The 10,871-nt window shown below is 47.9% G+C and overlaps 1 pseudogene; it reads right to left on the bottom strand.

Moving 5' to 3' along the window:
* Window positions 1-689: 689 nt before the first annotated feature.
* LOC146347376 (U5 spliceosomal RNA) lies at window positions 690-757 on the bottom strand (annotated as a pseudogene).
* Between the last annotated feature and the right edge of the window lie 10,114 nt (window positions 758-10,871).

The raw sequence follows: 10,871 nt of genomic DNA, 5'->3' as shown, positions 1-10,871 counted from the left end.
GCTTACATTATCCTCCTCCTCTCCATTTTATCCTCACAACAACAACCCTGTGAGGTGGGTTGGGCTGAGAGTGTGTGACTGGCCCAAAGTCACCCAGTGAGCTTCCATGGCCGAGTGGGGACTAGAACCCAGATCTCCCAGCTCATAGTCCAACACTCTTGCCACTACACCACACTGGCTCTCATAATGGGTGAAAATGTTGTATTATTTCATTTATATCCCACCTCTTTTCCCTCCAAGGAACCCAAGTCAGCCTACATGATCCTCCTCCTCTCCATTTTATTCTCACAAGAGCCCTGTGAAGTAGATTAGACTGAGAGTCAGTGACTGGACGAAAGTCACCCGGTGAGCTTCATAGCCCAGTGTAGAATCGAATCCCTTCTTCCAGGCATTTCACGGCATATGATAAGTCTTCATCAATCCTGGATTGTCTTATAGTTATGGCTGTTTGCTTCAGAATGCTTGCTTGAAGTTGTTTTAGATATATGTTCTCTTGTGTATATTGGTGTGTGTGTGTGTGTTTAATGTAAATGGCTTTTTTTTTCTACTGTATTTTTAATGTTTTAATCTTTGTAAACCGCCCAGAGAGCTTTGGGTGGTATAGAAATTAATAATAATAATAATAGAAGAAACCCAGGTCTCCCATCCCAGTCCAACACTCTAACCATTACACCACGGTGGCTCTCAAAATAAATGTTCTTCTCCATGGAAATATTTAGTAAAAGGCAAAAGATTTATATGATCTGAGGAGAAAGCAGAATATTCTAGGGATGGTGGAGAATTTCTCCCCGAAACTTTGGGGGGCCGAGCGCCAACGTGTTCGGCCCCCCGAACAAGTTTCAGGGAGAAATCTTCCGAACCCCCCCCCGCACCCCGCACCCCCCCGGGACAGGACTTACCTTCACCGAATGTCCCTCCCGGTGGCGGGTCTGGCTGGCGGTTCGGCGGGTGTTCGAGTGGGGCGGGAGCGGCAGCCGGTCTTTCGACCGGCTGCCGCCACCGCCATTGCAATCAAAGAAAAAAAAAAAGCCCCCTGATAGGCTACGTGACGATTCACGTAGCCTATCACGGCTAGATATGCAAAGTCAGCTGTGATAGGCTACATAAATCGTCACGTAGCCTATCACGGGTGACTTTAAAAAAAAAAAGCGCGCACGGATAATGGCGGCCCCCATAGGGAGCCGCCATTCCCGTTCCTTATTTGGTCGCTGTAGTCTACGTAAATGTTTACGTAGACTACAGCGAAAATAAGGGCAACGCTATTTGCATTGCCCTTATTTTCGCCGTAGTCTACGTAAACATTTACGTAGACTACAGCGACTAAATAAGGAACGCGAATGGCGGCTCCATATGGGGGCTGCCATTAGCGTACGCGCTTTTTTTTTTTTAAAGTCACCCGTGATAGGCTACGTGACGATTGACGTAGCCTATCACAGCTGACTTTGCAGATCTAGCCGTGATAGGCTACGTGAATCGTCACGTAGCCTATCAGGGGACTTTTTTAAAAAAAAAAAATACTTTCACGTTCGCGGCCGGGCGAGGCGGGAAGCCTCCTCCCCGGCCTGAACTTCGCGGGGGGAGCAGCGAAGCACCTCCCCCCCACCGCGAACGTCCTTCGACGACAGGTAAGGGACTTTCGTCCACCCCTAGATATTCATGAAAATGTTCATGAAAATCTTCATGCAAAAGATCCCCTTCAGCTCAGACCTTCTTTTTGAAAAGGCTGAACTTTGGGCAAGTGATGCTATGTACCATTTTATTTCACCCATCATTACTGTGGCATCATCTGCACATCTAAGAAGAGATTGCACATATGGATGAGTTTGCTAGTTGGGTGGGAATTTTCTTTTGGCAGTGTCAAACTGTCCTGAAAATGTCAGTGTGGCTGTGGTTCTCAGCACGTGTGTTTGACAGTTCGTTCTATTAAAACCCATGAGCTTTTTTTCCAACTGGTATTCTGCTTCTATGCATGTTTACTTAGAGGTAAGTCCAATTGGAATAACTGACTACTGAATAAATATGCATGGGATTGGGCTGCATTGTGGAATGGATAACACCATGTATTCCCCATCGGTTTTTACAGTGGGATTTCATGGAAATCCATGAGATGAAATAATCTGGCCCATGAACCCATTTTTGACCTTAAGGGAGAACTCAGATATTAGCCACCATGGTTATGGAGCCCGCCAAAACTAAGCACTTAATGTAGCACAATCCTAAGCATGTTTAGTCAGAAGTTCCATTGATTTCCATGGGACTTACTCCCCATTAAGTCTGCACTCCTAAACATACTTCCTAGGAAGTAAACCCAATTGAACACAGTGGGACCTATGCCTCAAGCAATATGCAGTGTAATCTGTTTGGGACTGATACCTTAAATTCCATTTAGTACAATGGGACATTTACAATGCAATCTGATGCATGCCTACATAGAAGTAAGTCAATTTATGCAAATTTGCACAATTTACGACTGCAATTTACACAAATGGTGCCTGTGGGGGCCACACCGGGGATCCTTGGAAAATAGTGATCTTAGAAAAAACAACCCAATTAAGTCCCCAGATTTCTGGGAAAAGCCTATGGCTCAGCTCCCAAATGCAAACTGAGCCCAGGGCTCCAGGGAAATCCGACGAGCCCCAAAAGGCCATTCCTTAGTTCCGTCTATGTGGTCAATGGAAAAGTGTTTAACTTTGGCTGATTTTTTCTCTGTATAGTTAGGGGGCAGGAGAATTATTATCTGTGCTATAAAATAGCAATCAGATGTTTCTGAATATTCTTGCTGTTGACTCATGTTAGGGATGTACGAAAGTCACTTACCTTTTACGAAAGTTGATTCACGGTGGGGGGGAGGCGCTCCATCCCTCCCCCCGAAATTCTGGCCTGGGGGGAGGCGCCCTGTCCCTCTCGTTGTGAATCCTGGCCGGCTGGGACTGCAAATGGTGGCGGCCGTAGCCGCCACCGTTTGCGTCCCTGCAGTCAGCCGTGATAGGCTACATAAATGTTTACGTAGCCTATCACGGTATTTTTTAAAAATCTAGCCGTGATGGGCTACGAAAATCTTTACGTAGCCTATCACATTTTTTTTTTTTAAACTTCGAAATGGTGGCGGCGGCAGCCAGTCGGAAGACCGGCTGCTGCAGCCGCCACCGCCACACCGCCACCGGAGCCGCCGCCGCCAGGGAGATTCGCCCAAGGTAAGTCCCATCCCGGGGGGGGGGCGGGGGGGCAGACCGTTTTGCCACCAATTTTGGGGGGCCGAATGCGCTGGCATTTGGCCTCCCCGAGATTCGTGGTGAAATTCTCTGACATCCCTACTGATGACTTTTTTTTTATGGTACATCCAAGCTCTTGCTATTGTGTGACAAGGGAAAATAGCAACAAACAAACGGTGTGGGGAAATGCATAAAAGATAACATCTGGGGCTAAATATTTTGGCAATATTTTCTAACTAGAATTACTTTGTTTCATTGCTGATGGTATTTAGACGGTTTAATTAATCCCCACCCACCCCGAAGTGTGAGAGTTACGGTTCTTTTTGGCTCAAGTGCACTGCATAGGTATGCCACTGAAATCCTATTAAAGTCAACCCACAAGAGGGTAATGCCTGCAGGAGGGAACCACTGGCAAAATGAATTTCCCCCTGGAGTCCCTGTGCATGCCCAAAAGAGGGACATAAGAACGTAGCAAGCTGCCTTATACCGAGTCAGACCTTTGTTCCATCTAAGACTAGTATTGTCAGCACTGACTGGCAGCAGCTCCCCAGGGTTTCAGGCAGGCATTTTTCCAGCCTTACCTGGAGATGCCAGGGATTGAACCTGGAATGTTCTCCATGGAAAGCATGTGCTCTGCCACTGAACTGTGGGTCCTCCCCTATTGCATGAACAGAACGCCCGTTGTACAAGTGGATTTGGGGTCACATAACGGTTGGATCCAGCTCGGAGCAGGACCTTGAAGACAGATGGGGGGGCGTAACCTTTAAAACATTTCCAGATGTGTACCATGGATCCATAGGGATGGGTGAGAAATTCATTGGGTTCACAATTTAATGCAAAATTACCCAGTTCACATCTCCCAGAATCTAATATGGACCTGGACAGAATTTGCTGTCAGAAATCCATATGTTTCTGAGTTTGTGACACACATATTTGAAAAATGCATACGGAAAAACACATGTAGTTTCAAAATGTGCACAGGCCAGGGCTATTTTAGTCAATGTGTGCATGCATATAGAAATGTGCACTTTTGAAAAATGGGCACACAGTGTGCACATATGGATGCAAATATGTGTGCAACGTTTCTGTGTGGAGAAAAAAAGGCTCACATGGAACCAGAACAAGATTGAGTGTGACTGATTTGCCCATCCCTAATCTACGGCATGTTCAAATGTAGGGATCAGATTCGGATATGGACTTTCATGCTGCAATAGTATACAAAAGGGACAGGGAAACTTTTTGGGTGTGGGGCCCAGGTAGTCTCGATGGAGACCCCTCTATGGGATGGCCTCTGGGAGTGGGGGGGGAGCAACTGTGACATCAGGGCATGGCCCCGCCCCCTGACATCATTAGCTCCTTTCCTGGAGCACTGTCTGGAGACCCTCCAGCCAGTATCTTAGTCTGGGAGCATCATTTGCTCTGTGTGGTCTTTTCCCAGCTGGGGAGAGCCCAGGAGGAGTGGAGCAGGCTTCCCAACCAAAGCAGAGGAGGACTCTTCAAGCCAGCATCTTGGTCAAGGAGCTGGCTTCTGTCCTCTCTCATATTCCCTGCACAGGGAAGGTGATGGAGGAATGGATGATGGTAGTGGTAGTCCAACACACATGGAGGACACCAGATAGGGAATAGCTGGTTTAAAGGGAAATGTGGACAACATTCTTGCAAAAAGCACTTTGCTCTTCAGATATAGAAGTCACACTGACCCAAATTAAGGTTTTAAAGATGTTATATTTGACAATAGCTTTGTCCCAATGGTGCCCATTTCATATCAGAAAGACTTTTCTGCTCACAGCAGGGATATTTATGACTAGCAGAAGAGCATTGGGTAAGAGAAGCATCCCCCACATTCAGAGTATTTCTTCTGTTTGCATGAACTCTTGTGCAAGCCTTTGGACAAGTTCTTACTCAAGATCTATTCATAGCCCACTAGAATTTATATATTACATGCTGCACCTTCATTATTCATTCTGTTTCCCCTACTAATGCAACTGCTGATAAATTATGGTGCTGCGCTGCAAGAAGTCTTCTGCTACCTTGTGCAAGAGTTGCTGGAGTAGCACTAATATATTTTCCCTTTCCATTCATGTTTATTTTTGGATCCAGGTTAAAGAGTTCCACTTTGTGTTTAAAAGAAAAACACACACCATATAATTGTAGTAAGGTTTTTTTTAATAGCATAGGGGAAGTACAACCATACAGAGATGGTATCTGATGATTACAATTACCTCCAATGTTAATTCCTGTAGGGTCTCAGAAACTTCTGATATCTTAGACCAGCCTTTCTCAACCTGGTGACCTTCAGATATTCTGGATTCCAATTCCTGTCTTTCCTCATCATTGGGAATGCTGGCTAGGGCTGATAGGAATTGAAGTCCAACACATTCGGAGGACACCAGGTTGGGGAAAGCTGTCTTAGTTTGTTACAGCACAATCCTATACATGTTTACTTAAAAGTAAGTCCCAGAGTTTGGTCTTAGTCTAAGATTACAGTTGTAGTCATGCATTTTTCCTTCAACTGAAAATTTCCTGGGAGGGGTGACTTTCATAACTACTGCATCAACCTAAAGTAACAAATCTGTTATTATATGTAGGTCTCACCTTGCTGGTGTCCTTTAGATCCCGATCTCTTGGACGTAGGCATGGGTGAGGATTTTGCTTCAGTTCAGTTTGGTAAGAATTTACCAAAATTCACAAAGGTCTCAATATTCAGGACAAAAAGAACTTCAGATTTATTTATTTTTAAAGTGGAACTGACAGATTTGTTCATCCAGGCCCAGGACTTTGAGTGCTTAGTTCTTAAAAGTTTGGGTTTGAACCCCTGTACTAAATTAGGGGTGCCACGACTTTTTCTTTTTTTTTCTTTTCCTGACAGGCTCCTCATCTTTAACAGCAATATGGCAGGCAGGTATATCATGGTCCTCTCCATAGGTGTACACATTGAATTTCAATGGTGCAGGCAGGTGAGAATTTTGTGTCAGTTCATTTTTTATAAGAATTTGCCCAAATTCGCAAAGCTCTTCATATTCAAGAAAGAAAGAAATTGAGTTTTTTTAAAAAAATAAAACATGAGAATGCAAAACTGACAACTTTGTTGGGAATATTGCAACCATGTCTGCAAGTTACTGGAAGAGGGTGCTGTTGCTGATAGTTAATGTATTTAGACACAGCTAGCCTTAGGTTCTCTATAGCCTACAATGTGGTTTCCTGTGATTTCTACCTTTTGCTCCTCCCCTTCCTTCCCCTCCTCAATTCTCTCTCTCTCTGACCTTCCTCCATTGCTAGGAGCACTTGTGTTTGCTCTCTTGCTCCTGCCAGTTTTTAGCCTTGTGTGCATGTGGCTGGTAAATGCTCATTCAGTTCTGCCTTTTGTTTTTTCTCTGCTAACCGCCTGTGTAACAAGAGCCATCAATATTAAATACTTCCCATCAAAATTCACCCATCCCTACTTGGAGGTAGGGTTGGCAGAGAATTTCTCCACGAATCTTCGGGAGGCCGAGTGCTGACGCATTCGGCCCCCCAAAACTGTTGGGGAAATTCTCTGCCGCCCCCCGCCCCCCCCGGGATGGGACTTACCTTCGGCGAATGTCCCTCTCGGGGGCGGGTCCCGGCGGCGGTTCGGCGGCGGTTCGGCAGGGGCGGGGGCAGTGGCTGGTCTCCTGACCAGCTGCCACCACCGCCATTTCAAAAAAAAAAGTAAAGTAAAAAACAACCAAAACACACCCGTGAAAGGTTACGTAATTATTTACGTAGCCTATCACAGCTAGATTTCCAAAGTCAGCCATGATAGGCTACGTAAATCATCACATAGCCTATCACGGGTGACTTGGAAAAAAAAAAGCGCGTACACAAATGGTGGCGGCCCATGGGCGCCGCCATTTGCGTTCCTTATTTGGACAGGGGTAGTCTACGTAAAGATTTACATACACTACGGAGAAAATAAGGGAACGCTATTTGCGTTGCCCTTATTTTCCCCGTAGTCTACATAAATCTTTACGTAGATTAGACATGCCAAAATAAGGAACGCAAATGGCGGTCCCCATGGGAGCCGCCATTTGCGTACACGCTTTTTTTTTCAAAGTCACCCGTGATAGGCTATGTGACGATTTACGTAGCCTATCACGGCTGACTTTGGAAATCTAGCCGTGATAGGCTACGTAAATCGTAGTGTGTGTGTGTGTGTGTATGTGTTTTTTACTTTTTTTTCGCGGCCGGTTAGACGGGGCGCTCCTACCCGGCCTGAATTTCGCCAGCAAGGGATGGGGCGCCTCCCCCCCGGGCTGAATTTCGGCTGGGCGAGGCGGGGTGCCTCCCTCCTCTCACCTGAACTTTGGGGGGAGAACCAAAGCGCCTCCCCCCCACCGCGAAGCAAGCTGCGGGACCAGGTAAGGGACTTTCGTCCATCCCTACTTGGAGGTACAGTATTTTTTTTCCACCTCCCATTCACTTTAATTGTGGTTTAACAATGCCTTTTTAATAATACCCCCTAAACACACCCACCACACCCATACACACATGTTGGAGGTTTGGAACCTCACAGAAGAATTCACTCCTACTATAAACTAATACAGGGAGTTTGAAGTGGCACAAGCCATGGGGCGGGTCAGGGGGGGAACAACATTACAAATTTTCAATGGGCCTGTTCACATGCACAGGAGGAGGGTGGTTAGGGTAACAATGTAGGGTGGGTTAGCAAACCAATGATACACATGCCTGTCACACAACTGGGAACCACATGGCAGCAAGTGGTTCTGCTAAGCCCCCCCCAATGGTTACCAAGCATCCCATTGTCCTCTGTGGTGCAAACGGGCTCCCGGTGGTTGCTTCAGCATCCAAGATGGCTGCATGACCATACAGAAATGCCACACCCCGAGTCCAGCTTGCCTAGCCTCGGGATGGGCTATTGCGGGCGAGTGGGGTGAGGAGATGTCAACGGCTGCGATTGGTGGACCGTGATGGGAGGGGGCAGAGAGGCGCCTTAAGCTCTCTGCACCCCTCCCCAATGCTTCTTTGACATGTGACTGCAGGGCAGGCACCACGCACTTCTGCAGCTGACGGAGCATAGGCGGTGGCAGCGGCGATGGCTTGAGCTCTGAGGAAGCCTTCAGCAAGGCATCCCTTTCAGGCCACAGACTGGCCAGGTCTCTTGCCGCAGTGGTGGCTACTCCAGTGCATGGCGGAGGCAGCTTCCTCCTCCCCCGGGATGCAGACCGGCCAGGGTTCTTGCTGAGGCGGTGGCCACATAGGGCAAGTGACAGTGGCAGCTTCCTCCACTGCATCGGACTTAGGGATGTACGAAAGTCATTCACCTTTTGACGAAATGTGATTTGAGGTGGGGGGAGGCGCTCCGTCCCTCCCCCCAAAATTCTGGCCGGAGGGGAGGCGCTCCGTCCCTCCCCCCCCAAATCCTGGCTGGCCAGGTGCGCAAATGGCGGCGGCTGTAGCCGCCGCTGTTTGAGTCCCTACAGTCAGCCGTGATAGGCTACGTAAATCCTTACGTAGCCTATCACGGCTGAGTAAGAACAAAAAACAAAAAACTGCATGTACACGAATGGTGGAACCCATGGGCGCCGCCATTTGCGTTCCTTATTTTGGCACGTCTAGTCTACGTAAACATTTAGGTAGACTACGGAGAAAATAAGGGGAACGCAAATAGCGTAGACGCTACGCTATTTGCGTTCCCCTTGTTTTCGCCATAGTCTACCTAAATGTTTACGTAGACTAGACGTGCCAAAATAAGGAACACAAATGGCGGCGCCCGTGGGCGCCGCCATTTGCATATGCGCGGTTTTGGTTTTTGGTTTTACTCAGCCATGATAGGCTACGTAAATCTTTACGTAGCCTATCACTTTTTTTTGTTTTTGGGTATTTTATTGGAAATGGCCACCGGAGCCACCGCCGCCGCCAGGAGGATTAGCCCAAGGCATGTCCTGTCCCAGGGGGGTGGGGGGGCATACTGTTTCTCCACCGATTTCAGGGGGCCGAATGCCCTGGCATTCGGCCTCCCCGAGATTCGTGGAGAAATTCTCTGACATCCCTAAGGAGGTGACAGCTGTCACACGCCTTCGGTTACCAGGCCTCTTGGCCTGGCCGGGCTGCATGGCCGCTCCCGGGTCTTTTCTTCTAAGGGGCAGTGGAGGGGCTGTGGGATCTGCAGCACCTGATTCATCGAGGGCTGGAGGCCTGATCTTCTGGGGCCAGTTTGCCCAAGCTTTGGAGGTGGCCTCCAGGGAGGGGGGGGTCCATTACTGGGGGTTACTTTTTCTGAGGGAGGATCTGTTGGGTATCTGTGCCAGCCCGCTGGGTGAGGCACTATTTTGCAGGCACCTGGACCTGTTCGCCTCCGCACCGTTCACCATTTTTCTTTAAAAAATGGTGATCAGCAGGATGTGCCCATAGACAAAATAGAGCTGTGAATCTTGCGTATAAGTCTATATGTCCATAGATCGTTCCAGTCTCCCCTTCCCATTCCAGGCCAGCTATGTGGGGGCAGCAGCTTGACAAGAGTCAAGAGTCTATGGACACATAGACTTATACGCAAGATTCACAGCTCTATTTTTTTTTTTATTTATTTATTTCATTTCTATACCGCCCAACAGCCGAAGCTCTCTGGGCGGTTCACAAAAACTAAAACAAAACAACACACAATAAAACAATTTAAAATATATAGAACATTAAAACCACAATATAACAATACAACCACAATAAAACCTAGCAGCAGTACAGGAGTTTAAAATACAGATTTAAAACAGCAAAGCTAAAAATTTAGAAAGCTAAAATGCCTGGGAAAATAAAAAGGTCTTCACCTGGCGCCGAAAGGAGTACAATGTAGGCGCCAGGCGAACCTCACTAGGGAGCTCATTCCAAAGCCGGGGTGCCACAACAGAAAAAGCCCTCCTCCTAGTAGCCACCCGCCTCACTTCCTTTGGCAGGGGCTCATGGACAAGGGCCGCTGATGATGATCTTAAGGTCCGGGCAGGCACATATGGGAGGAGGCGATCCTTCAGGTAACCTGGCCCCAAGCCGTTAAGGGCTTTGAATGTTAACACCAGCACTTTGAATCGGGCCCGGAAATGGACTGGCAGCCAGTGCAGCTGGAAAAGTACTGGCGTAATATGAGCTCCCAGGCCAGTCCCTGTTAACAATCTTGCTGCCCTATTTTGGACCAGCTGAAGTTTCTGGACCGTTTTCAAAGGCAGCCCCACGTATAACGCATTGCAGTAATCCAGACGAGAAGTTATCAGAGCATGGATAACTGTAGCTAGGCTATCTCTGTCCAGATAAGGGCATAGTTGGTATACCAGCCTAAGCTGATAAAAAGTGCTCTGTGCCACTGAGTTCACCTGTGCCTCAAGTGACAGTTCTGGATCCAAGAGCACCCCCAAACTACAAACCTGATCCTTTAGGGGAGTGCAACCCCCTCCAGAACAGGTTGAATATCATTTGAGTGCAGATCTTGAGTGTCTGTACCTTGTGTTGGGTACCCGGGACAGATTAGGGATTCTGTTGGTGTACCGCCCACCCCGCTGCCCATCAGACTCCCTGCCTGAGCTGACGGAGGTGGTCTCGGACTTGGTGTTGAGGACCCCCAGGATGATGGTCCTGGGGGATCTCAACTTCCATGCCGAGGCCGCTGTATCCGGGGTGGCTCAGGACTTCATGGCC

The sequence above is a fragment of the Heloderma suspectum genome, chromosome 4, assembly GCF_057233095.1.
Source record: "Heloderma suspectum isolate Gila_16-S chromosome 4, 16-S_ref, whole genome shotgun sequence".
NCBI lineage: Eukaryota > Metazoa > Chordata > Lepidosauria > Squamata > Helodermatidae > Heloderma > Heloderma suspectum.
Note: the sequence above shows the minus strand (reverse complement) of the source record. Positions and strands in the feature narration are given on the sequence as shown.